Genomic DNA, 23620 nt, shown 5'->3' with positions numbered 1-23620 from the left:
AATGCAAAAATAGTAGATTTTGGTCAATTCTAACTCAATAATAAATCCTATTTATATCTACCAAAGAGACAAAATCAAGCTGACTACAGACAGCTGAAAGAATACTGTAAAAAAACAATGACTGCTGCTAATATTATGATTTACAAGAAAAATACATTACAAATCATTTAATATTATAGCTATGTTCTCGTGGTTGACCCTCACATGGCTATCATTAGGAGCTTAAAAGAGAAGCAGAGACCCTCATGTGCGTTTTATAAGTGTCTCAAATTAGACATAAACATTTAAAACAATACATTTGTTTTACAAACTAGTATATTCTGGATATATCATTTGGTGAGGTAAACCAGTCACAGGCCCAACATCAACATGGAAGGACTGCAAATGCACGTAGTACCCAGAAAGTTCACTAGGTGTCCTACTGGACAAATGTAATACAGCCAATGAAGTCATACTGTACGACATGTACAGCATGAGGCTATTTGTGTTCTCACTTTACTAAAACACAATCGTAAATTGCAGTAGATACATCACTTTGGCTGACGAGAGGCGCATTGCAGCAGGAATGTACTGAGAAAACCAACAAATGAAGGCCGTTTTTTCTGTGGGGTTTGTAATCTTTTGTCAGTAGTTCAAAATGAAGGCACCAAATTAATTAATTCATGACCTTGTCTTTAATTAGGCCTAGCGGTACTTTAGTTAAAGGCATATTTTGGCATACAGCAACACAAATACATGCTTTGGTTGAACAAAGGCAGGACACAAAACGAAGATAAGCACATTCAGCAAAGGTTTTTTGGCCATAAAATAGCAGTGAAAAATCGTTCTGACAACTTTGGTCTGTTTATCTGAATGAACAAAACGTTACAAATCCTATGTAGAAACTTCCATCAATAAATATAATCAATGAGATTCTGAATATTCAATTTCTTGTTTTTGGTAACTATACTGAACACAAATATAAATGCAACATGCAACAATTTAAAATGTTTTGCTGAGCTACAGTTCATATAAGGAAATCAGTCAATTGAAATAAAATCATTAGACCCTAATCTATGGATTTCACATGACTGGGCAGAGGCGCAGCCATGGGTGGTCCTGGGAGGACATAGGCCCACCCACTTGGGAGCCAGACCCAGACAATCAGAATGAGTTTATCCCCCCCAGCCCAGAATATCCCACAGGTGAAGAAGCCAGATGTGGAGGTCCTGGGCTGGCATGGTTACATGTGGTCTGCGGTTGTGAGGCTGGTTGGATGTACTGCCAAATTTAAGTTTATGGTAGAGAAATTAACATTGAATTCTCTGGCAACAACTTTGGTGGACATTCCTGCAGTTATCATGACATTTGTATGCTCCCTCAAAACCTGAGACATCTGTGGCATTGTGTTGTGTGGCAAAACGGCACTTTTTAGAGTGTCCTGTCATTGTCCCCAGCACAAGGTGCACCTGTGTAATGATTATGCTGTTCAATCAGCTTCTTGATATGCCACACCTTAGGTGGTTGGATTATCTTGACAAAGGCTAAAATGCCCATTAACAAGAATGTAAACAAATGTGTACACAACATTTGAGAAAAATAAACTTTTTGTGCTTATGGAACATTTCTGGGATCTTTTAATTCAGCTCATGAAACACGAGACCAACACTTTACATGTTGCATTTATATTTTTGTCCAGTATAAATATAACTGAGTCACATGATGCAGGTTGATGAAAAAGACTGATAAGAGAAAAGGTTGATGGAGATTGTGGTGACTAATATTTCAATTTCTCCCTGAAGAACAAACAGACCCTACTGAAGGCAGTTAAAAGACAGCAGCATTCTCCAAATGCAATATACCTGTCTGAGTCTGCTGCCCTGTAATCAAGGCATAATTCCAACACTGCTTAAGTGAGAATCCACTGCAGCACATGTGCTATCATTCTGACTTTCTGAACAATTCCCAAAGTGTTTTATCCAGGCAGGTTACCAGGTCATTGGAGGTACGAGGCCAGTTTCCATTGTTGTGACACAGTCCATCCCTTACAGTCTCTACCACTACTAGAAAACATTGATGCCTTTAGTGCAAGTTCCAGTCTCTGTGAAAAGATTGTCTGTTGAGCAAGTACATTTTGCAGTCTAAACTGCTTCAGGAAAATCAGACAATTCAAGGAAAATATATAAAAGCATGAAAATACCTTTTCGATAGAAGTTCGATAGAAGTTTCTATTAAAGCCTACAGTCTTTGTTTCAGGTGGTGGGGAAAAAGGTATCCAATCCAAAACGTACTGTAGTGTTCATGAAGGGCAGTTATCATCCAAACCAAGCAACTGAGACACCGCCACCTCTCTCTCACACACACCCACACACACACACTGCTTAGTTGACATGTCCGTGTCCTCCTAGGTCAGCCAGAGGCATGGTGTGCAGCACCTCATCCAGCAGCTGCAGGGCACGGTGCAGGTGGACCTCCACCCAGCAGGGGGTGTGCTTGATGCTCTGCCGGGGGTAGTCGGGCCCCCAGCCCTTCACAAAGCTGAGCCGCAGGATACACAGCCGCCGCAGGTCGTCCACACCTATCCCGGCTGCCGCCGACAGACCTGGGAGAATTGAGATTTACTGAGTGATTAAGAGAGCGAGAGAGAGAGAAAGAAAGACAGAGAGAGCAAGACAGAAGGACAGAAGCACTCACTGACTGCCGGGGCGATTCCCCCCACACTGCCAGGCCCTGGGATGTTGCCTGCCACTGCTGCAGCCTGTGCTGCTGCTGCAGCCTGGGCCGTGGCTGCCTGCTGCTGCATCTGCCTGTGGCACTGACGCAGGTCAAACACCTTCATGTAGGCCCCAGGGTAGATCTTGTGAACTGCGTCTCCCGGGGCTCGCCCCGCCTCCCGGTCCAGGTAGTAGCTCTGTACGAACACTGCATGGTCGCTAAGGCAACGCATCCACACATCCCCCTCACCACGACACTCTAACTGCACCCCCTTCCCAATGTGCAACCTGGGAAATGGAGATAGGAGTTCACACTGGTGAAGAGAAAATCACAGACACTGGGGATTGCATTTACTTCTATATAGGCGATAAAAACATATTTGCCCTGTGTATTCTGCAACCCAACAAAGTTCTCAAATAGCTAGCGGTTAGGCAAGGTTAGGGGCACGCTGATAGACCTGGCTCTCTCGCTAGCGTCGGTGCGGTGCACGTTGCTGAGCTGGCCCAGACAGAAGCGGTCGCCCCCCGAGGGGTCCACGTATCCGTCCACTGTCACCACGGGGCAGTTAGCCAAGACCTTGAACATCTCCCCAACCTGGATGTCCATCTCAAAGTAGGAGATAGAGCACCAGAACTCTGGACCTGGCAACACACAACATGAAATATAATATGAAACACTGCAAAATGGCTGCCATGTGTCCCTCATGTGGGTACTGTACATTGGTAGTGGATGGGGTGAGATGCCTAACATCATGTGTGTGGGTGAGTGTGTGTGAGTGGGTGTACGCTGTGTCTGTACCTGGATGGTTGGAGACTGGCTGAGGAAAGGCGGGTGCGCTGTGATGTTGCTGAGACCCTTTTAAGAGAAATTAATTAGCAAATATGACAATGCTGCCATATACATATAGTAACAGTCCTGCATTTCTGACAGAAAGATTGATTGACAAGTGATTGACATACAGAAGTGGTTGGGGTGGTGCAGTGGTGGTTGCTGGTGGCCACGCCCATTCTGCTGGGCTCCTACAGGGGTATAGGAGGCCGTGTTGGTGCCTGTCCAGGTCGCTGGAAGATTATGAAGAAAGAGAACAAACAGAGTTGAAACTGACACCATGGAATTGACACCATCTCTGTGACACTGCCAACCTGGTTCGTTAGTAACTCACTGTGATAAGAGCTCTGTGTCTGTGTGTGTTTGGAGCTGCTGCTGTAGTCACTCTGGCTGTGAGGGTAGGGGGCTGGGGGGGTGGTCCGTGTGTGGGGGTGGTGGGTGGCGGCGTCTGGGGCATGCCCTGGCTCTGGGGAGAGGCGATCTGGAGCAGGCCCTCGCCGTGGCCCCCAGACATGGGCCCCATCATGGAACTGCTCACTGGAGGAAAAAGATGGGGGAAGTGGAATAAAAGATGGAAATTGTAAGGGATAGTAAGAGTTAGACGTAAAAGCAAGAGAGTCTGGTTCTTCTCAGCTGAATTGCTTGTACGGTAGTACTTCTTATTACCAGGTTCAGTTTTAGTCTATCTCACCTGGCGGAGAGAGGGGCATGCTGGGGTAGAGGTTGACGGAGGATGGGGCGCGGGGTGGCTCGGGGGGCATCTGCAGAGGGGGAAGGGGCTGGTTGTAGCGCTCGGGCTGGGGGGGCATCCTGGAGGGGAGGTCCATCTCAAAACAGTCATGGATGTACTCCTCTTTGATCAGCCGACCTGGAGGACCTTGTAATGAAGGGAGGTGGGAGAGAGAGAGACAGAGAGTGGGAGGGAGAGACCGGCAGGCGGGCGGGCAGAAATCAGGCATGAGTCATGTCATATTATTATATTTTCGATTCATGAATGGATACATTTTGAATAAATTCCGGAATTTACTGTAATTTAGATCAAATTGATAGATGGCATTTATTGTTGCCTCCAAATGGGAGTGATTTTTGCCCTGTCATGCACCCTGTGACACCTTCTTGCAATTTGATTGAGGTGTCCTTCTTGTAGTGTAGACTAGCTCAGACAGGTATGAATCTGGCTAGTTTGGAAGCTCTGCATTCCATATTTTTCGTCAGATTGCCAAGAGCACATCTACAGTATATCTGTATCAAAACAGTAGTATTGCCTGTGCACTTTGGGAAATGCGATAAAAACAGATTGGTTAGAATGACTCGCTATTGCTTATTACCATTTTGATGATGTTTGATGATGCTGAAAATAGTGTTTTCCTCCTCACCTGCATTTTGAATGCTGAGACCAACTTGAGGAGAGGGACAGAAAGGGAAGCAAAGTTAGAAACAGCATGGAAGTTCTGAAAAAGCCTGTGACCAAAAGAGCCTGTTAACAACTTCATTTTCTCATTCCCCATTTGTGCTTCTGTTTCATTCGTGGAAGTGAAATTGTGAACAGACGCACCAATGCCTGGCGATACCACTCGCTCGTAGTGGTAGGGGTTGACACACACATTGTCATACTTGAGGTCAAATGCGAACTGGCAGAACTTGACGTGCTTCAGTTCATTCTTGTGGAGGTCTGGCCAGCGCCAGAGCCTAGCGTAGATCACATGGGGGAACCCTTTCCTCCCAGCTACCTGGAGGGACAGAGGAGAGAGAATGGAGAAGGCATGGAGGTATTCCTTTCCAACATCCAGCTGAGGATTTTAGGGTGATTATTTACAGTAGGACGGTGAGTCTCAGGAAGGGAATGGGGGACAGTATGGAGGCCATGATAGGGTTGGAAATTAAACATGGAGGGAGTGGAACTGTGGGGAATCTAAGTGCAGGGAAACGGGGAAAGAAACAGAGAGAAAAGATGGGAGAGGGAGAATGAGAAGGAGGAGAGCAAGAGGGAGCTGGTAGACAGGGAGTGGTCGAGGAAACGGGTCATGAATGGAAATGTACATCAATGCTAAACACACTCTCTCCAGGCACACACTCTGGGTGGGGAATAGCCTTGGAGCCATTAAAACATATCAGACAGAGCTGAATAGCACAAATAGTGACTGAGTCATCAATGGTGTCTCAGGCTTATTCCCATGTTCTTAAGGAACCAATGTTACTCTGTCCTTGTATTGTGCTGCATGTACTCAAGTGTGTCAGAGTTGGTCTGTGGTCTGTGTGTGTGTGTGTGTGTGTGTGTGTGTGTGTGTGTGTGTGTGTGTGTGTGTGTGTGTGTGTGTGTGTGTGTGTGTGTGTGTGTGTGTGTGTGTGTGTGTGTGTGTGTGTGTGTGTCAGAGAAAAAGATCAGTATTTTGGGATCAACATACCCTTTCTGCACTAACAGCAAGAGAAAGCCAGAATGGACTCTGTAAACTTTTACATTTTCTTTTTGATTATTCTTTCTTCCTGAAAACCAAAGTGACCTTCCTCAGACAAAGAGTCAGAGCTGGCAGAATGCCAGCTCAATTACAGCCAACATTACTGACAAACACACACACAGCCTACAGTCCTGAACAGAGAATAATGCAGTACATTCTCATATATAGTTCTCACACATCACATTAATACGTGTCACTAACATCCGTATATCCACAGGCAATCTCAAATGTAGAAACTGTTGATGTAAGTCAAAACTTACATTCAATAATAAACACCTCTCTCTCACACACACACACACACACACACACACACACACACACACACACACACACACACACACACACACACACACACACACACACACACACACACACACACACACACACACACACACACACACACACACACACACACACACACACAGAAAATACTGTGGTATGTCTGAGATTACAAATATACTTCCACAAACTTTAACACTGGAAAAACTCCAGACACAAACACACACGCATGTACGCACACACACACCAGAGACAGACAGGCTTAACTTAACCCTGCCCCTTTCCTGTGTCTCAGACAAAACAACCCGAGCTACCCCTCCAGTACTCCCTCCCTCTCTCTCGCTCTCCCTCACAAGAGCTGGGGGAGGGGAACTCCCTCTGTTTCCGTCTCTCTCATTCCCTTGCTCTCTCTCTGTAAGCAACTCGTGGGTTATTACACTTCTAAGTATTCGATACTATGTTCATTCTCTAGAAGTTAGCCTACAGGGAGACCCTTTACTTTTTTTCTCCTGTTTCACCTCCCTGAAGTGTGTAAGTAACCCATGTGTGGAATGATTCACTTGTTGAGTTCGAATCTCATCAGACAACTTAGCTAATTAGCAACTTTTCAACTACTTACTACTTTTTTTGCTACTTTGCAACTACTTAGCATATTAACTAACCATTCCCCTAACCCTAAACCTTTTAGCTAACTCTTCCCATAAACTTAACCCTAACATTAACCCTAACCCCTAGCCAAGCTAACGTTAGGCCAGCTAGCTAACGTTAGCCATGTAGCTAGAATTCGAAACATATCATATGTTAAGCAAATTCATAACATTTTGTACGTTTTGCAAATTCGTAACATATAAGAATTGTAATTTGTAACATATCATACGGAATGGGTGATAAACATCCACAAATTAACACATACCATACGAAACGTAACATATTATACTAAATGGAGTGTCTTGGAATTTACGTACAGAATAATATGAAATGCTCTGACACCAGGTTGCACACACATGGTATGGGCTTTAAAAAAAGTACAACACCTGTACCAAGTCAGATTTAGAGTTGAAATGTATTCAGTTTTGATTTTGCGCCACAATATTACACTTTATACACATCATAGAAGACTGAAATATAGCAAAACCGTTTGACATAGAAACACTGGATTTTTGCACAAACAAGCGTGTCTCTGTGAAATGTCAACGGAGCACTGAGCATATAACAAGCTTTTTATTTTCAAAGCCTTTTACATTTAATTCATCTTGTGTCATGATAACTTTGCTTTTTGCGACCAGCAGAATCAACTTTGAAGACGACAACCCCAAAATGTAAAATCCTCAAAAGTTGTTACAAGAAACATGCAACAAAGCAAAACATTGTCAGAAATTTGCTTTTAGTTGCCTGGCTTGCTAGATATACATATTCTAAATACATTTTTTAACGAATAGGTTTTTTGGAGCAAAAAATAAGAGCAGGTAATGTTGCTGCATGCAGACTGACGTTTTGTTTATACTTTTTCTTTATGACAAGGACAAGTTTGATGTCTGAGAACAACAATAGAATGTTCATGATTTTATGTGTTCCAAAACCGGTAAAATGGTTAGGGACGTTTACTGAGGGGTTGGCGGGACTTTATAACATACACTATGTATACAAAAGTATGTGAATACCCCTTCAAATTAGTGTTTGGCTATTTCAGCCACACCGTTGCTTACAGGTGTATAAAATCCCACAGCCATAGACAAACATTGGCAGTAGAATGGCCTTACTGAAGAGCTCAGTGACTTTCAACATGGTCAGTTCGTCAAATGTCTTCCCAGCTAGAGCTGCCCCAGTCAACTGTAAGTGCTGTTATTTTGAAGTGAAAATGTCTAGGAGCAACAGGGCTCAGACATTGCATAGTGCCAACTGTAAAGTTTGGTGGAGGAGGAATAATGGTCTGGCGCTGTTTTTCATGATTCGGGCTAGGCCCCTTAGTTCCAGTGATGGATCATCTTAATGCTACAGCATACAATGACATTCTAGACCGTTCTGTGCTTCCAACTTTGTGGCAACAGTTTGGGGAAGGCCCTTTCCTGTTTCAGCATGACAACTGTGCACAAAGCAAGGTCCATACAGAAATGATTTGCCGAGATCGGTGTGGAAGAACTTCACTGGCCTGCACAGAGCCCTGACCATAAACCCTGTCGAACACCTTTGGGATGAATTGGAACGCTGACTGCGAGCCAGGCCTAATCACCCAACATCAGTGCCTGACCTCACTATTGCTCTTGTGGCTGAATGGAAGCAAGTCCCCGTAGCAATGTTCCAGTGGGAAAGCCTTCCCAGAAGAGTAGAGGCTGTTATGGCACAAAGGGCGAACCAACTCCATTTTAATGTCCATGATTTGGAATGAGATGTTCGACAAACAGATGTACACCTACTTTTGATCATGTAGTGAGTGTATTACCGCAATCATGACTGGCTGAAATAAAAGTATAGGCTTTGTTGCTGGCAGTACCTGAAAGGTGTATTAGTCAGTCATCAAATGCAACCAGCTATTGGTCACTGAGTTGACAGAGTCTTTGTGCCATACCACCAATAACAATTCATCAGTGAATAATTTATTAATGAGATCCACTGATTTCATAAACAGTCTCTCTATAGTCCCTCTATAATCAGTGATAACATACCGGCCTAGGCCTCATTCAACCCAACATAACAGTAGCCTACCTGCAGACGTCCATCAAGCGTCCTCTGGATGGTGACACACTTGCTGGGGTGAACTCCGTTGGTGGTGATGGCGGTGATGAGTGAGTCCAGCTCATCCTTCTTCTCCTTCAGCTTCTTTACCAGGCTCTCTATGGCACGCTTGGCAAAGCCCTCGTTCTCACCGCCCTGTCGGTGGCACATGAGGCTGTGCACGATGCTCAGGCAGGCATCGTTGCTGTTGGGGGGGTTCACTGACATCTCCCTGGGTTGAGGGGGGTTGGAGAGAAGGAGGTAAGAGACCACTATGGTGAAGCAACCAAATGCAATTGATTTATTCATTGATTTGATTGTTGTTTGATCGCTGACACAACACTGAAGTCTGGACCTGATATGGTACTTTAGGTCAAGGTTCAAGTCATAGGCTATCAGCAACCAAGGTCCCTATAACAATCTAATAACAACTTTACCAGTATTAACAACACAAAATGTATGGGGCTTTTACAGAGCAGAAGATACAAAGCAGGCCATGTGAACACAGAATTGAGCAGGCCAAAATGACTTTATCCTTAAATAGGTATATACTACTTATCTGAAAATACATTACCCTAAAGAGAATTGACATCCTTATGAAGCATGTGAAGTGTAGGGCGACAGGTAGCCTTGCAGTTAATTAAGAGCGTTGGGCAAGTAACCAAACGGTCACTGGATTGAATCCACAAGCCGACCAGGTGAAAAATCTGTCGATGTGCCCTTGAGCATGGCACTTAACCCTAATTGCTCTTGTAAGTGAGCGTCTGCGAAATTGTTTAAATGTCGGTGACTAAGGGTGACCGATGTTGTTTACAAACATCCTTTCCATGTGTGTCATGCTAGTGATGAAGTTGAGCTTGTGTTGCTTTGCACAACTAGTCATAAAAAAACAATAATGCAGAAAATGTGATTTACTAAAGTAGGGTATATTACAATCCACTTTGATAACAATAATACAACTGTAATAAACTATAAAAAAACATACATGCTCCACCAAAGAAATTCTAAGAGCATTTAGGAGGTCAAAAGTAATTTGTTTACATGTTTACAAAAGCATGTAGGCCTACTGAGAGAAAAATATAAATACCTCTACAAGAAAAGCAACGTTATGTGTAGGCTACAGTGTACACAGTACTTTGACAGAGGATAGATAGACACATTGACTTGAGAGTAGTTGGGTGGGGGGGCGTCTGGCTGTCTGTCTCCCTACATTGACCTAACTGTAGGCTATAGGTCTGTCAACAATCCATGTGACTCTGGTTTGGTCAGCTAAAATCCCTATGGGAATAGTCAATACCAAAATGTAGTTTACTTACAAATCAACAGGAGAACTGGACAAATAAGTAGAGGGAGATCTGAAGCAGTATTCCAAGTGTATTTCCCCTTTTACCCCTCTCTCTGTGAAGCTGTCTGTCTAGACTGTTATCAGTCTATCGCCCTCTCTCGCTCCCTTCGTTCATCCTGCTACTCCCTCGGCTCTTCTCCAGTTTGCTTGCAATAACAAAAGGGGGAGAGAGAGTGAGTTGTCTAGGGCAAAAAAGTCGAGCCAATCGCTGCGCCCGTTTCATTCCAGACGGTGGGGCTCTCGGCCAACTATGACGCTGCTCTCTTGCAGCTCACAGCCAGCCACTGGGGGCTGATGTCTGTCTGGGTTGCTTGTTGATTGACAGGTCTGTGCGGCTGCTTTTTTTTATTAAGGTGGCGCCGGTGAGATTACCCCGCCCATTCTCGCTCCCCCCTGGTCCCACCAACTCCAGTGAATCTCCTCTCTGTGTAGAAAAAAACAGAATGCCTGTGTGACCAAACTCTGGACGCCGTTTCCCGATAGCTAAACAACCGTGCGTATGTAGAATGAAGTTTTTAACAAACACTACGAATTGCAGCACAGAACAAATGAAGTGTTTAACTAAACCACAGATTGCAGCACCAAAATAAAATAAAAACGCAGTTACACTGGACAAACACGTACAAGGTAAGCATTAACGAATGGACATTTTTTAAAGTATCGACTGATTGATTGACTCGATGGTACACTCTGCCAACACTCATCGCAGTTACATAAAATAACGCAAGATGAACATAATTTTATCGGTAAATTATGCCATTTAAATTTGACTTCCGCTTCAAACCCAACCCCTCCAAAAAAACAAGGGTTTCACACCTCTAACCGCTAGGCTACCTGCCACCCTGTATGCCCAACAAGCCCGTATGGTTTTCTTAGGCGCTCACCTGCCGGTCGAAGACTGCCTGGAAACGGCGGGTGACCTCTTCAAAATGGTATTGAGAGAAATAGTCCTTTAATAACTACAACCTAAAACTTCTTACCTGGGAATATTGAAGACTCATGTTAAAAGGAACCACCAGCTTTCATATGTTCTCATGTTCTGAGCAAGGAATTTAAACGTTAGCTTTTTTACAATTGCACTATATATTATTATATTGCACTTTTACTTTCTTCTACAACACTTTTGTTTTTGCATTATTTTAACCAAATTGATCATGTTTCATTATTTATTGAGACTATATATATTTTATTGATGTATTATATTAAGTTAAAATACATGTGTGTGCATATATATCTATCTAGCTTTTTTTGGTCCTCCAATTATCGGTATTGGCATTGAAAAATCATAATCGATTGACCTCTAGTATTAAGTTTATACCTGCCATTTACTATTGTATTTAATTTCCCCCTTTTCAGAACCACACACACTCTTGGTTAACACAACTGTCAAGCCATGCACTGTGCTGTTCCTGCTCTGTGAATCAGCGTCATTAAACTACCTCAACTGGAATTGTGTGTATTGTTTTGAATTGTTAAATACTACTGCGCTGTTGGAGCTAGGAACACAAGCATTTCGCTACACCCGCAATAACATCTGCTAAATATGTGTATGTGACCAATAAAATTGGATTTGAATCCTACCTGGCTGTCATCTGTGCCATTACAAGCACCTGGGAGAGAACACATAGTGCTAAGAAAACGCTAAAGAATATACAGGCCAACAGGTCAAATCAAATCAAATTTATTTATATAGCCCTTCGTACATCAACTGATATCTCAAAGTGCTGTACAAAAACCCAGCCTAAAACCCCAAACAGCAAGCAATGCAGGTGTAGAAGCACTGTGGCTAGGAAAAACTCCCTAGAAAGGCCAAAACCTAGGAAGAAACCTAGAGAGGAACCAGGCTATGTGGGGTGGCCAGTCCTCTTCTGGCTGTGCCGGGTGGAGATTATAATAGAACATGGCCAAGATGTTCAAATGTTCATAAATGACCAGCATGGTCAAATAATAGTAAGGCAGAACAGTTGAAACTGGAGCAGCAGCATGGCCAGGTGGACTGGGGACAGCAAGGAGTCATCATGTCAGGTAGTCCTAGGGCTCAGGTCAGTTGAAACTGGAGCAGCAGCATGGCCAGTTGGACTGGGGACAGCAAGGAGTCATCATGTCAGGTAGTCCTGGGGCATGGTCCTAGGGCTCAGGTCAGTTGAAACTGGAGCAGCAGCATGGCCAGGTGGACTGGGGACAGCAAGGAGTCATCATGTCAGGTAGTCCTGGGGCATGGTCCTAGGGCTCAGGTCCTCCGAGAGAGAGAAAGAAAGAAGGAGAGAATTAGAGAACGCACACTTAGATTCACACAGGACACCGAATAGGACAGGAGAAGTACTCCAGATATAACAAACTGACCCTAGCCTCCCGACACAAACTACTGCAGCATAAATACTGGAGGCTGAGACAGGAGGGGTCAGGAGACACTGTGGCCCCATCCGAGGACACCCCCGGACAGGGCCAAACAGGAAGGATATAACCCCACCCACTTTGCCAAAGCACAGCCCCCAAACCACTAGAGGGATATCTTCAACCACCAACTTACCATCCTGTCCACAACTACACAAGTTGATAACGTATTGTCGAAAGCACGTAGGCAATATTATTTACGGTGTCGATAGGGGAGTAGGCTAGTGTACAATAATAACGTAATTTGATGTGCTGGTATTATTTATTTCATGGATGAATTCAATTGTAAATGGAAATATACACATGGTGCTATAGGATATATACATATTTTACATTTTATTTTGATATACTCCGCTACACGCGCTGAGCATGTGTCCCTGGTGCGCAAAGTGCTTGGTCGCCTGTTGGAGCATGACCTATGCCTGTTCTTCCAACAGTCCATCTCCTTCCCTAGGGTATCGCATTTCCACTTCAGGGGTGGAGATGGAGAGTGATCGCATTGCAGCCGTGCGTAATTGGCCGACTCCCACCACGGTAAAGGAGGTTTATCTGGGGGTTTGGTCAGGTAGCAGCTCCCATTACTTCACTGCTGAAGGGGAGCCCGGTGCGCTTGCAGTGGACGGCTGAGGCGGACAGGGCTTTCAGTCACCTGAGGGCTTTGTTTACCTCTGCTCTCGGATAGGAGCTGTGCTCTCTCAGCGCTCGGGTACGCCACCTAAGCTCTGCCCTTGTGCCTTCTTCTCAAAGAAACTCAGCCAGGCGGAGCGAAACTATGACGTGGGGGACCGGGAGTTGTTGGCTGTCGCCAAGGCCTTGAAGGCGTGGAGACATTGGCTTAAGGGGGCTAAATACCCTTTTCTCATCTGGACTGACCACCGCAATCTGGAGTATATCCTCACCAGGCAAGGTAGGCCATGTTTTTCACCCTTTTTGTGTTTACCCTTTCTTACAGACCAGGCTCCCAGAACGTTAAGGCAGACGCGTTGTCCCGGCTGTTGTCCGCGACTGGCTGACCTATTGGGCCCACACGTCACCCTCCTCTGGTCATCCTGGGATCGATCGGACGGTGCGCCGTCTTAGTGGGAAGTACTGGTGGCCCACTTTCGCTAAGGACGTGAGGGTTTATGTTTCCTCCTGCTCGATGTGCGCTCAGTGCAAGGCTCCTAGACACCTGCCCAGAGGTAAGCTACAACCCTTACCCGTTCCACAACGGCCGTGGTAGCACCTGTCGGTGGATTTCCTAACCGATCTTCCACCTTCACAGGGTAACACCACGATCCTGGTCGTTGTGGATAATTTTTTTCTAAGTCCTGTCGTCTCCTCCCTTTGCCCGTTCTCCCTACGGACCTACAAACTGTGGAGGCCCTGTTTACACGTCTTCCGACACTACAGGGTGCCTGAGGATATAGTGTCTGATCGGGGTCCCCAGTTCACGTCAAGGGTCTGGAGGGTGCTCATGGAACGTCTGGGGGTCTCGGTCAGCCTTACCTCAGGTTTTCACCCCGAGAGTAATGGGCAGGTGGAGAGAGTTAACCAGGATGTGGGTAGGTTTCTGAGGTCTTTTTGCCAGGACCGGCCAGGGGAGTGGGCGGCGTTCGTTGCCCTGGGCAGAGATGGCCCAGGACTCGCTTTGCCACTCCTCCACTAACCTTTCTCCCTTCCAGTGTGTCTTGGGGTATCAGCCAGTTCTAGCTCCTTGGCATCAGAGTCAGACCGAGGCTCCTGCGGTGGACGACTGGTTCTGGCGCGCGGAGGAAACATGGGACACCGCCCATGTCCACCTTCAGCGCACCGTACTGCGCCAGAAAAGGGGAGCAGACCGTCACCGCAGTGAGGCCCTGGTGTTCGCACCGGGGAACAGGGTCTGGTTCTCGACCCAAAACCTGCCCTTCCGCCTGCCCTGTCGGAAGCTGGGTCCGCGGTTTATGGGGCCATTTAAAGTCCTGAGAAGAGTGAACAAGGTATAGTACAGGTTACAGCTTCCCCCCGATTACCGCATTAACCCCTCGTTCCATATGTGTCTCTCCTCAGGCCGGTGGTGGCTGTCCCGCTCCAGGAGTCTGAGGTGCGGGAGGTTCCTCCACCCCCTCTGGACATCGAGGGGGCCCCGTCGTACTCTGTTCGTTCCACACTGGATTCGAGACGTCGGGCGAGGGGCCTTCAGTAGCTCATGGACTGGGAGGGGTATGGTCCGGAGGAGAAGATGCTGGGTTCCGTTGGAGGACGTATTGGATCCTTATATGCTGCGAGACTTCCACCGTCTTCATCCGGATCTCCCTGCACCTCGCCCTACGGGTCGTCCCAGGGGTCTGTGTCGACGTGCTGCTGGATACGCGCATCGGGGGGGGAGTACTGTCACGACTTATGCCAAAGTCGGTCCCTCTCCTTGTTTGGGCGGTGTTCGGCTGTCGACGTCACCGATCTTCTACCGATCACTGATCAATTTTTCATTCTCCATTGGATTTGTCTCGTCTTCCTTCACACCTGGTTCCATCAATTACATGTTGTGTATTTAACCCTCTGTTTCCCCTCATGTCCTTGTTGGAGATTTGTTTGTATGTTAGTGCTATTATGTGTTGGTGCGCAACGGGTTTTGTACCCATTTTATTATTTTTTTGTATGTTTTGGAGTTTGTTTGTCTTTCTTATTAAATGACTCCGTTTATACCAAGTTTGTTCTCCTGCACCTGACTTCCCTGCCACCAACACGCACACCTTACACATACACTAAGTTGACTGTGCCTTTAAACAGCTTGGAAAATTCCAGAAAACGATGTCATGGCTTTAGAAGCTTCTGATAGGCTAATTGACATCATTTGAGTCAATTGGAGGTGTACCTGTGGATGTATTTCAAGGCCTACCTTCAAACTCAGTGCCTCTTTGTTTTTCATCATGGGAAAATCAAATTAAATCAGCCAAGACCTCAGAAAAAAAATTGTAGACCTCCAAGTCTGGCTCATCCTTGGGAGCAATTTCTAAACGCCTGAAGGTACACATTGATCTGTACAAAAAATAGTATGCAAGTTTAAACACCATGGGACCACACAGCGATTATACTGCTCAGGAAGGAGACTATAATGACCATTGTGATGTTTGGAGGAAAAAGGGGGAGGCTTGCAAGCCAAAGAACAACATCCCAACCGTGAAGCACGGGAGTGGCAGCATCATGTTGTGGGGGTGCTTTGCTGCAGGAGGGACTGGTGCACTTCACAAAATAGATGACATGAGGAAAGAAAATGATGTGGATATATTGAAGCAACATCTCAAGACATCAGTCAGGAAGTTAAAGCTTGGTGGCAAATGGGTCTTCCAAACGGACAATGACCCCAAGCATACTTCCAAAGTTGTGGCAAAATGGCTTATAAGGACAACAAAGTCAAGGTATTGGAGTGGCCATCACAAAGCCCTGACCTCAATCCTATAGAAATGTTGTGGGCAGAACTGAAAAATCGTGTGTGAGCAAGGAGGCCTACAAACCTGACTCGGTTACACCAGCTCTGTCAGGCGGAATGGGCCAAAATTCACACAACTTATTCTGCAAAGCTTGTGGAAGGCTACCCAAAATGTTTGACCTAAGTTCAACAATTTAAAGGCAATGCTTCCAAATACTAATTGAGTGTATAAACTTCTGACCCACTGGGAATGTGATGAAAGAAATAAAAGCTGAAAGAATCATTCTCTCAACTATTATTCTGACATTTCACATTCTTAAAATAAAGTGGTGATCCTAACTGACCTAAGACAGGGAATTATTACGAGGAATAAATGTAAGAAATTGTGAAAAGCTGAGTTTAAATGTATTTGGCTAAGGTATATGTCAACTTCCGATTTCAATTATATGTGTGTGTGTGTGTGTGTAATAGATATATATATTAATCGGTATCGGCTTTTTTTTTGTCCTCCAATAATCGGTCGACCTCTAATCAAAACCTTTCCTTAGGTCTAGAAATACAGCCCCAACAACGCCCCCTCTGTCCAGCTTGGACTTCACATTTCCCAGAAGAAAGCGGTTGGATGTTTCTGTGGAGTATTTTGCTCTGAAGCCAAACTGCATGGAGTGTAATGTGTAGGGGCTGTTGTTGTGGGCTATCAGTTGCGCTGCTACACACTTTTCAGCAACCTTTGACACCACAGGTAGTATATTAATGGGCCTGTAGTTACTCATGTCAGCAGGGTCACCTGATTTAAAGATGGACATTATTATGGCTGACTTCCAGATCCTTGGAATCACCCCCTGACCAATAAATGTTTTGGTAACTTTAGTAATGGGGCCAATGAGTGAGTCTTGGTAGTTATTAAGAAAGGTAAGAGTCCAGCCCAAACACATCTTTGGCTTTAGAGTTTTTTAGTGAGTTAATCACCTTGTTCACCTCTGACTCCGAAACCTCCCTTATGATGAAGACGGGTTGAGTGTCATTCACTAGCACTGAGCCCAATAAACCAGTAGAGGGGTTTTGTGTCAGTACCCTGACAGAGTAAACAAAGTAGGAATTGAACGCTATTGCTATTTCGACTGCATCCTGTGTTAGATTGTAATTCACCATGATTTCTAGACTTTTTCCAGTGTTACTATGGTGTTTCCCTGTTAACTTTTTTAGATTCTCCCATATCAATTTAGAATTTCCCTTTGCTTCACCAATTATGTTGATAAAGTTTGCCATGGCCTGTCTGATTACATTCATCACCTTATTTCTCAACCTGGTAAACCTATGTCCGTCATGCTCTAATTCGGACGTTGGGGCTGTTTTTAGAGCATGATCCCATTTCATCAGTTTCCAGATTTCTCCATTTAGCCAAGGAAGAGTGCTCTTTTGGCCAGGTTTGGATTTTCTTTTCTTTAGGAAGCCATTTATTGTAGTCTGGATTGTGGATAGTCAGGTTTTTCTATCCGCTTCCACATCTGTATAGGACAAGGGATCATTCCAGTTAATTCCCATAATTGCGTTTTCAAAATAATTGAATTCACTGAGGTATTCTGAGCGGATCAGGCTTTCTAACAGTAGAGTGTAGCCTAACTTGTACCTGGAAAGCTTTCTGGCTATAAGTGTCAGATTATGATCAGACAGACAGCCCAGTAACCATATTGAATGATTTAGTCTCTCTCTGGTTTATTACTGAACAGCAGATCAATCTGTGTTTTAGAGCAACAAGTCACCCTGGTTGGCCTTTTAACTAGCTGTGTAAGGTCAAAGGTATTAGTGATCCGTTTGAGGGTTTTCCTACAAGACTTGTCTTCATAATTCATGTTAAAATCTCCCATTAAGATGACCTCTTTCCCAAAATCACATTCCCTAAGCATGTTATTAAACTGATCAAAAAACACACTTTTGGTGGAAGGTGGTCTATACATTCCAATAAGGGTAAAATACATTTTGGGAGACAGTGTAACGTTCAGGCCAATACATTCTAGTTCATTATCACATGACCACTTAATTTGTTTACATCCGATATGTTCTTTAATGTAAATCATCAGACCCCCTACTCTTCCTTCAATCCTGTCTCTCCTGAAGACATTGTAGCCAGGCATAATCAAAGCAGCAGATGGAGAGTTTTTCTGGAGCCAAGTCTCTGAAAGGCAGAGGAAGTCAAGGTTGGAGTCTGAAAAGATGTTGAATTGTATCACTTTTTGGAATGACACTGCGAATGTTCATGTGCCCCCCTAGCAGTCCCTTGGCCTTAGCTCGTGGGTCCCAGATGACACAAGAGTGATTGACACATTGAAAAAAGTAAAGTTTTCTGATGGCTGGGTTTAGGCTGTTTTGTATCGTTTTGATTAGGGGCGGTAGTGCAATTGACTATCCCTTCCGCTTACACTGGATGCAGGGAGCTAATTAAAACAGCTTGCGTGCTAGAAGCGACTTAGATATGCTTGGAGAGTGAAATTCCATCCTGGAGCCCGGTGACTCAAAAGAAACCATGAAACCATAGCACTCATCCACTTCCAAGGGAATGACAATCAGTGGACGAGGCCATCCACTGCTTTCCACTCCAGTGAGTATCGCTGGCTCGTTGATGTTAGGCCCAGGGTTGAGTTGCACATCCCCAGAGAGCAGGAGGGTAGTGAACAGTTTAGCAGTTTCCAATAAATGTTGGACTTGTTTGTTACTCCTTAGCGGTTCAGTCAAATAGGGAGCCAGGTAGATTTGGCCATTATTCAGAATATTATGGTATGCTGTGTACTGTCTGCTCCCGTGGAACTGTAAATCAATGTGTTTGTCTGGGGTGTTGGCATTCTCCGGCAGTAGATTGATTGTGTAATCACAGCAAGGACTCACTGAGACGATCAGTAAAGCAACTACATAACTGACAATCGTGGAAATGTACTGGAGATAAAACGCATAATTGCGCATTAAATCTTTGCATGAGTTACTTATCTGGGGTCGGTGTACACCTGATGTTTTAGATAAAATAGCATCTGGAGGAGAAGCGGCACTTGCCGCACGACCCACCCTTCCATCTGCCATTGGTAGTGAGGGGTTGGGTTAAATGCAGAAGACACGTTCCCTTTCCTGCTAGCTAGGAAGATAATCAAAAATACTTTGAAACATCCCCACTTTTAGCACACATTTGCAAGCAGGCAAAGTAACCTTCTATGTGTGCTGAGTCGTGTGATCACTCAACATCGACAGGACTGGAAAAAAAAAGACATGATCACATGCATGCAAACAAAAAATACCGTGTAACTTTTAAAAATGTATTTTAATAGGCAAGTCAGTTAAGAACAAATTATTATTTTCAATGACGGCCTAGGAACAGTGGGTTAACTGCCTGTTCAGGGGCAGAACGACAGATTTGTTGTACCTTGTCAGCTCGGGGGTTTGAACTTGCAACCTTCCGGCTACTAGACCAACGCTCTAACCACTAGGCTACGCTGCCACGCCACTTGCACCGTTATTGAATTATTAAAAGACTAGATACAAATAACTAATTTTGGCTACCAATGTTTTAGCATTAATTTATTGAGGCAAGCAGATCAAAGATGTCAAGGTGGTACCCAAGCATATGCCATGTGTATATGTGACACATACAAATATGTACGGTCATATTTGTGATGTTTTATTCATTTGTTATTTTATGGAGCCATCCCTTGTATAATTGTATAGGCCTCCTAGGTATTTACATTTAAGTAATGTATATGATAATTGTCGCTATGGGGAGCTGTAACATCAATGGCGTGCGTTAGTGAGATCGTGAGGTCTTGGAGGCAGTGTTGCCAACTTAGAAACTTTGTTTCTATATTTAGCTAGTACTCAGACCCCTCTACCGACACATTTTCAAAAAAGTGACTAGCGACTTTTTTGGTATTGAAAGCACGCATCGTTATTACTCTGCTCAACAAGCAGCGGGTGCTGCCGTGGTCCCCACCCCCGTCCCAAAGCACTCACAGGCGGCCCAGTCCTCGCACAGCAGTCCCTCTCAGCTGCAGTCAGAGCAGGAGATGTTCACCCCTCCGCGTCCCGACTGCAAATGAATCGCGCATGCGGGAAGCCGACGCTGGATGATCCCGCCCTGGCTTACATTAAAGGGCGGGATGTAAATGTGAAAAAACGAAACTAAAAATAAACTAAGTAACTCCGCAAGAGTGTCTCGTTTGTGTCACTTTTGCCGGTCCCAAGCCCTTATAAAGGAGAGGGATTGGAATTGTGATATTTAAAAAAAAACAAGAATCGAAAGCAGTTCATCTGTAGTTCTAAACATATTTAGGGTGTTTTTTACTCACTTTATTATGTCTCTCTCACGACATTATTCCTCTCTCCTACAGCATCCTCACAATTACATGCACATGGCCAATTATGCAAATTAGGTGATGGCGTCATTTAGCGAATTTTAGGACAGCCAATAGCTACTTTCCTTACTGAGGAGTTGGCGACACTGCTTGGGGGTTTCTTCTTCAATTTTGGAGAACAAATACTGCTGAAGACTAACGTTTCTCTGTCTCATCATTTTACCCTATTATTTCAGGTGTTTAATGTGCAAAAGGGCAAAATGACTCAAAATATGGAGGTAACATAGTTCACTACATACAGTGGGGAGAACAAGTATTTGATATACTGCCGATTTTGTAGGTTTTCCTACTTACAAAGCATGTAGAGGTCTGTAATTTTTATCATAGGTACACTTCAACTGAGAGACGGAATCTAAAACAAAAATCTAATTTTTAAGTAATTAATTTGCATTTTATTGCATGACATAAGTATTTGATACATCAGAAAAGCAGAACTTAATATTTGGTTCAGAAACCTTTGTTTGCAATTACAGAGATCATACGTTTCCTGTCGCAGGGATTTTGGCCCACTCCTCCATACAGACCTTCTTCAGATCCTTCAGGTTTCGGGACTGTCGCTGGGCAATACGGACTTTCAGCTTCCTCTAAAGATTTTCTATTGGGTTCAGGTCAAGAGACTGGCTAGGCCACTCCAGGACCTTGAGATGCTTCTTAAGGAGCCACTCCTTAGTTGCCCTGGCTGTGTGTTTCAGGTCGTTGTCATGCTGGAAGACCCAGCCATGACCCATCTTCAATGCTCTTACTGGGGGAAGGAGGTTGTTGGCCAAAATCCATGGCCCCATCCATCCTCCCCTCAATACGGTGCAGTTGTCCCATCCTGTCCCCTTTGCAGAAAAGCATCCCCAAAGAATGATGTTTCCACCTCCATGCTTCACGGTTGGGATGGTGTTCTTGGGGTTGTACTCATCCTTCTTCTTCCTCCAAACACGGCGAGTGGAGTTTAGACCAAAAAGCTCTATTTTTGTCTCCACATCCCATTCCTCCTCTGGATCATCCAGATGGTCATTGGAAAACTTCAGACGGGCCTGGACATGCACTGGCTTGAGCAGGGCGACCTTGCGTGCACTGCAGGATTTTAATCCGTGACGGCGTAGTGTGTTACTAATGGTTTTCTTTGAGACTGTGGTCCCAGCTCTCTTCAGGTCATTGACCAGGTCCTGCCGTGTAGTTCTGGGCTGATCCCTCACCTTCCTCATGATCATTGATACCCCACAAGGTGAGATCTTGCATGGAGCCCCAGACCGAGGGTGATTGACCGTCATCTTGAACTTCTTCCATTTTCTAATAATTGCACCAACAGTTGTTGCCTTTTCACCAAGCTGCTTGCCTATTGTCCTGTAGCCCATCCCATTCTTGTGCAGGTCTACAATTTTATCCCTGATGTCCTTACACAGCTCTCTGGTCTTGGCCATTCTGGAGAGGTTGGACTCTGTTTGATTGAGTGTGTGGACAGGTGTCTTTTATACAGGTAACGAGTTCAAACAGGTGCAGTTAATACAGGTAATGAGTGGAGAACACGAGGGCTTCTTAAAGAAAAACTAACAGGTCTGTTGGTAGGTGATCAAATACTTATGTCATGCAATAAAATGTAAATTAATTACTTAAAAATCATACAATGTGATTTTCTGGATTTTTGTTTTAGATTCCGTCTCTCACAGTTGAAGCGTACCTAATGATAAATATTACATACCTCTACATGTTTTGTAAGTAGGAAAACCTGCAAAATCGGCATTGTATCAAATACTTGTTCTCCCCACTGTAGTTCATGAGTTTGGTAATGTTTAAAGGGAGTTTTAACCAAGTGAAAAACGGGTTGGTATTTTCCCCTTTGTAAGTAATGGAGGTTGGATAGGTTGCTAATGGTTTACATGAGAAGGGATTAAAATGGCGTCCAAACTTTCTGTACTTTTAATTCTACAATGTTTTAGATCCTATTTGTTTTATTTTCTATGAACAAAGGCTCAATTTAGTTTAGGTAAATATATGTTAAAAATATGTTAGTGTTAATATTTGTAGAAAAATAGCATTTAACAGTTTGCAAACTTGATGCTAACCAAATTTAGCTTGGCTAAACGCTAACGTTATTTAGCCCTAGACGAGCTGATTTCAGTCAATGTTAGCTTACATGTTAGTAGTTAATAATGTAATGGTTGTAGCATTGTTTCACATAGGCCTCCAGTCATGTAGAGTGGGGGGAAAAAGTATTTAGTCAGCCACCCAATTGTGCAAGTTCTCCCACTTAAAAAGATGAGAGGCCTGTAATTTTCATCATAGGTACACTTCAACTATGACAGTCAAAATTAAAAGAAAAAAAATCCAGAAAATCACATTGTAGGATTTTTAATGAATTTATTTGCCAATTATGGTGGAAAATAAGTATTTGGTCACCTACAAACAAGCAAGATTTCTGGCTCTCACAGACCTGTAACTTCTTCTTTAAGAGGCTCCTCTGTTCTCCACTCGTTTTAATGGCACCTGTTTGAACTTGTTATCAGTATAAAAGACACCTGTCCACAACCTCAAACAGTCACACTCCAAACTCCACTATGGTCAAGACCAAAGAGCTGTCAAAGGACACCAGAAACAAAATTGTAGACCTGCACCAGGCTGGGAAGACTGAATCTGCAATAGATAAGCAGCTTGGTTTGAAGAAATCAACTGTGGGAGCAATTATTAGGAAATGGAAGACAGACAAGACCACTGATAATCTCCCTCGATCTGAGGCTCCACGCAAGATCTCACCCCGTGGGGTCAAAATGATCACAAGAACGGTGAGCAAAAATCCCAGAACCACACGGGGGGACCTAGTGAATGACCTGCAGAGAGCTGGGACCAAAGTAACAAAGCCTACCATCAGTAACACACTACGCCGCCAGGGACTCAAATCCTGCAGTGCCAGACGTGTCCCCCTGCTTAAGCCAGTACATGTCCAGGCCCGTCTGAAGTTTGCTAGAGAGCATTTGGATGATCCAGAAGAAGATTGGGAGAATGTCATATGGTCAGATGAAACCAAAATATAACTTTTTGGTAAAAACTCAACTCCTCGTGTTTGGAGGACAAAGAATGCCGAGTTGCATCCAAAGAACACCATACCTACTGTGAAGCATGGGGGTGGAAACATCATGCT

General features: G+C 44.4%; 1 pseudogene across 1 annotated transcript; it reads right to left on the bottom strand.

Moving 5' to 3' along the window:
* Positions 1–1164: 1164 nt before the first annotated feature.
* LOC118364528 (mothers against decapentaplegic homolog 4-like) lies at positions 1165–10466 on the bottom strand (annotated as a pseudogene). Its single transcript, XR_008087941.1, has 11 exons — positions 10286–10466; positions 8961–9201; positions 5078–5252; positions 4899–4922; positions 4214–4399; positions 3857–4059; positions 3654–3755; positions 3493–3549; positions 3152–3335; positions 2674–2981; positions 1165–2581 (listed from the first exon to the last, which is right to left on the bottom strand). The product of XR_008087941.1 is annotated as a mothers against decapentaplegic homolog 4-like (transcript).
* Between the last annotated feature and the right edge of the window lie 13154 nt (positions 10467–23620).

The sequence above is a fragment of the Oncorhynchus keta genome, chromosome 31 (assembly GCF_023373465.1).
Source record: "Oncorhynchus keta strain PuntledgeMale-10-30-2019 chromosome 31, Oket_V2, whole genome shotgun sequence".
Classification (NCBI taxonomy): domain Eukaryota; kingdom Metazoa; phylum Chordata; class Actinopteri; order Salmoniformes; family Salmonidae; genus Oncorhynchus; species Oncorhynchus keta.
The sequence above is the reverse complement of the archived record's forward strand: the minus strand, read 5'-3'. Positions and strand labels throughout refer to the sequence as shown.